This window comes from Sinocyclocheilus grahami, unplaced genomic scaffold (assembly GCF_001515645.1).
Source record: "Sinocyclocheilus grahami isolate Dianchi unplaced genomic scaffold, SAMN03320097.WGS_v1.1 scaffold161.1, whole genome shotgun sequence".
In the NCBI taxonomy this organism is placed as follows: domain Eukaryota; kingdom Metazoa; phylum Chordata; class Actinopteri; order Cypriniformes; family Cyprinidae; genus Sinocyclocheilus; species Sinocyclocheilus grahami.
The window spans coordinates 1,365,935-1,370,681 of NW_015505340.1; the positions used below are offsets into that span (position 1 = coordinate 1,365,935).

A 4,747-nucleotide genomic window follows, 5' to 3' on the forward strand; every position below is an offset into this window, starting at 1 on the left:
ATAACTAAAAGCGGACTCCCCTTGTTTTGTGTGAACCCTTGGTATTTCTAACTGACTCGATCCTAATGATCTGAGTGGTCTGTTAGGTTTATATTCAGTGAACATATCTGCAATGTATTTAGGTCCTAGGCCATTGAGTGATTTATAAACGAGTAAAAGTACTTTCAAATCAATCCTAAATATAACTGGAAGCCAGTGTAAGGACCTGAGGACTGGTGTAATATGCTCAGATTTTCTGGTTCTAGTCAGAATTCTGGCAGCAGCGTTCTGGATGAGCTGCAGCTGTCTAATGGTCTTCTTGGGAAGGCCGGTGAGGAGACCATTACAATAGTCCACCCTGCTGGTGATAAAGGCATGAACAAGTTTCTCCAAGTCTTGACTGGAAACAAAACATCTAATTCTAGCAATGTTTTTGAGATGATAGTATGCTGATTTAGCTACTCCTTTGACATGACTACTGAAACTAAGGTCTGTCTCCAGAATCACACCAAGATTCTTGACTTGATTTTTAGTTGTTTGACCCCTAGAGTCAAGGTATGCATTCACCTTGAGAACTTCATCTTTGTTTCCAAATGCAATGACTTCAGTTTTCTCCTTGTTTAACTGAAGATAATTTTGGCACATCCAACTAATTTCATCAATGCATTGGCAGAGGGAGTCAATGGGGCTGTAGTCATTTGGAGATAAGGCTAGGTAAATCTGGGTATCATCAGCATAGCTGTGATAGGCGATTTGGTTCTTTCTCATTATTTGACTTAGTGGGAGCATATACAGGCTAAACAAGAGCGGTGCAAGAATTGAGCCTTGTGGGACTCCGCATGCCATAGACGTCCACTTAGACTTATGCTCTCCTATACTCACATAATAACCTCTCCCTTCTAAGTATGACCTGAACCAATTGAGTACCATCCCAAAAAGTCCAACCCAGTTTTCCAGTCTCTCTAGAAGTATGTTATGATCGACAGTGTCAAATGCAGCACTGAGATCTAGTAGTACCAGCACTGATATTTTGCCAGAATCAGAATGTAAGCGCATATAATTTATTATCTTAATGAGCGCTGTCTCTGCTGTGATGCGGTCGGAAACCAGATTGAAAATTGTCCAGGTATCCATTTGAGTTTAAGTATTTGTTCAGCTGATTAAAAACTACCTTTTCAATAATCTTGTCTATAAAAGGAAGATTTGATAAAGGTCTATAATTGCTCAAAATGTTGTTATCAAGATTGCAAAAATTAGACAATATTGTGTCTAATATATACCACAATATTAACTTCTTATTATTGAATTGTTGTAAATAAATATCACATTTGCAGCCGGTCAGTGTTCAAAAAATGCTGGGAAATCATTTCATGTAGTCCTACAAGAGTGATTACTGATAAAACTGTCAGAAAAAAAAGAAAGTTTTAGAGAAGAAAAAAATCACCCACTGACTTTCAAAGCTGCTACATAGTAACGACTTTCTACTTCAAGGACCTTGATAGAAATGTAGTGGAGTGAAAAGTACAATATTTGTATTTCAAATATAGTGAAGTTAAAGTCATAAGTTCCCAGAAAAAATAATACTCAAGTAAAGTACCGATACTCAAAAAGTGTACTTAAGTACAATACTCAAGTAAATGTACTTAGTTACTGTCCACCTCTGGTTTTAAACGATAAACACTTTTTAAGAGCAAACAAACAAATAATAAATAAATAATAGACTAATAGGTCTATAATAAGTCTAAACCATACATAAACATTGTTTATAGTTAAAAAAACAACAACCAAAAAACAATACATATATACAATACATAACCATAACGCTAAAATGCCTAAAAAAAAATCCAGTGGCATTTGGCAACGGCGAAAAAAATCACGTGACCCTGTAGCAGCAGCAGGCGTGACGTCACGGAGCAGGTCTGCTCATCCTCGCGGACGAGAACAGATCTCTTACTGAAGACGTCAAGGACGGTAAGAACATTTATCTTTTACATATCCGTTTTTCTTTTTATCCACACGTTTAACTCTGACACTATATATGTATACACGACGTTATAAATGAGTGGATGAATCATTTTATTGTGGTCGCTTGAATGAGGTGGTGATGCTTGAATATGGATGTAACGCTAACGTTAGGCTCTCCATTCGGTCAGCCATTAGAGTTGATCATATATTTATGTTTACTCTTAATGTGACTTCAATATTATGTTATATTAGCGTGGAAGAATAAACAGTTGACAGCATTTTAATGATTAGTAAATTGGAAATCTGTGTTATTCAGTCGAGCATATTTACTTACTGTTTCATTCATATATTCATTTATTCAATCATGAATTAATTTATCTCATTTCGTTCAAAATACTACCTAAAAACTACCTAAGCTCGAGGACTCTTAAGTGGTCTAATTATATTCACTATTAGGATTATGCCAGAATGCTTCGCTGTAGCCTTATTAAACAAAAATGAACATCTTACAAATAAATATTCGTGTGTTAGATGTTTCGGTTTTTGCTTCAATTTGTTAGTATATTAAATAATGTGACAATACTCTGATAGAATTATTGTTGGCACGGGGTAGATAGAGAGAAGAGCGCGTAATGGCGCCCTTCAGAGCTGAAGGGCAGTGCAGCAGAGATGTGAGATGTTGAGCCATCAGCCAATCAGCTCTCAGTGATGCGAGGGTTGTTGAGCTTCTTGGCCAATCAGCTCTTAGAGACACAGGGATGCTGAGCTTTCAGCCAATCGGCTCTTTGGGATGCGAGTGATGCTGAGCCCAGCTCAGACTCAGAGACTCTCACATTAGGAGATGAAACCGGTTTCTATAATATATAAATTATATATTAAATAAATTAGACAAATTATATATAACACTTTACTTTTACACTTTTTAACTGCTGATGTTTATAATAATACATTTGAAGTATTACCCATAAATGTGTTATAATGGGACTGATGTAAATAATGTATCTATCTATCTGTCTTTCCTCCAGACTGACCAGTAGCATCCAGTGGGATTGATTTCTGAGCCGTGGGTGAGTTCCTGTGGCCTGCAGCATCATGGGGGAGTTGTTTCGCAGTGAGGAGATGACTCTGGCCCAGCTCTTCCTCCAGTCTGAAGCGGCCTACTGCTGCGTCAGTGAACTGGGAGAGCTGGGAATGGTGCAGTTCAGAGATGTGAGTAGATACAGCTTGCTTTCTCTCTCTTCCCGCTCTCTCCTCTATCATATGCTGAGAGTTAATGAGATAACCTCTTTCTTTCAGCTCAACCCTGATGTGAACGTGTTCCAGAGGAAGTTTGTGAATGAAGTGAGACGTTGTGAGGAGATGGACAGGAAGCTCAGTGAGTGGATCAATACATGCACAAACAAATTCAGCAAGACCAGTGACAGTCCTGACTCCTCAGAATGACTGACAGCTGCAGCTAGTTCGCTGATTGGGTAAAAATGGTGGAAAAAGTCATGTGATATCTGTTAGCTAGAAAGAACACATTATTATGTGTACTATTCCAAACCATCACCTACAGAACCTTTAGGTTAAATACCAAAATAGGACGTAAGTAAGAAAAAACGTACATGTAATGTCATAAATAACTAAGGCTATGCAGTTTCATTTATGGGGCTAAAGACACGCATCAAGGAAAACTGTTAATTTAATTATGTTGAACAAACCTGAAAATTAATAGACGTTTGTCTCAAAATATATTTTAGCAATCATTTGCCACATAAATCTACAATATTTGAAAAAACACTGAAGGCCAGATTTTAATGCCGAAAATTCAGCTTTGCATCACAAGAATAAATTACCTTTTAAAATATATTCAAATAGAAAAGAGTTATTTTAAATTGAAAAAAAATAAAACAATATTACTGTATTTTTCTGTTTTGGATCAAATAACATAGCATTGTTGTACCCTGTTTTTTACATTTATCATTTCTGTGGTGGTGAAGGGGTTCACAATAAAATGTTGGCATCCAAGATGACCGCCCATATTTTTTTAAGCCAGAATTCAAAAACTAGGCCTGGGCGATAAAACGGTATCGATATTTTTCGACGGTACACCTTCTTCGATAACGATATAAAAACATTTCGATATAGTGCACGATATAGGCACGTGCTATGAGTGACGCAGACAGCACACACAAACATGAGTGCTGTACCTGCCTGTGATGAGGAGATTGTGAATTAAAAGAATGAATATTAGTCGAATTTAAAATAAACATTTGCATTTGAATGTTAGGTGTGCATCAGGGAGCGTCATCAGTGGCGCTCGAGATGCGGTGATATAAGTGACGTGGTTGCATTTTAATGTTTTGTTAGTCTAGCCCACGAGATGCGCCGCTGCTGCGTTATTCATTCAAAATATTAGAGAAATATAGAAGCTCAATGCGGAGAAGATCTTGAATGGGTTAAATCCAAAACTAAGCCATTCACACAGAACGCATATTCAGCGCATTTTTTAGACGGACAAATATGACTGCTGCACTCGCGTCTCACAGAAGAGATGTATAGAAAGCCATGCAAAGTTAAAACAGTTGAAACATTTAGAAAACACGTCACGAATTTGTGGAGGTTTATTCCTTTTCACAGCGTCTCATATGTTAAATGCAGTCTGTGCGAATGGCGCTTCAGCTCTTTGGATTAAGCAATGCATAAATACATGATGCTGTTTTGTTCATAATTATTTATGCAATTTATGAAATTATATTTTATAGTAGGGATGCACCGATATGAAAATTTTGGCCGATACCGATAACCGATTATTCTTTAT

At 37.1% G+C, this 4,747-nt stretch overlaps 1 protein-coding gene and 1 long non-coding RNA gene across 2 annotated transcripts in view; one reads left to right on the forward strand and one right to left on the reverse strand.

Annotated features, from left to right (window-relative positions):
• Positions 1-4,747, reverse strand: part of LOC107592940 (exostosin-1b-like) — a 104,062-nt gene that overhangs the window by 86,963 nt on the left and 12,352 nt on the right. The gene's annotated exons all lie outside the window — the stretch shown is intronic.
• On the forward strand, positions 1,872-3,320 carry LOC107592941 (uncharacterized). Its single transcript, XR_001610045.1, has 3 exons — positions 1,872-1,950; positions 2,970-3,153; positions 3,241-3,320. It is a non-coding gene; the product is annotated as an uncharacterized lncRNA (long non-coding RNA).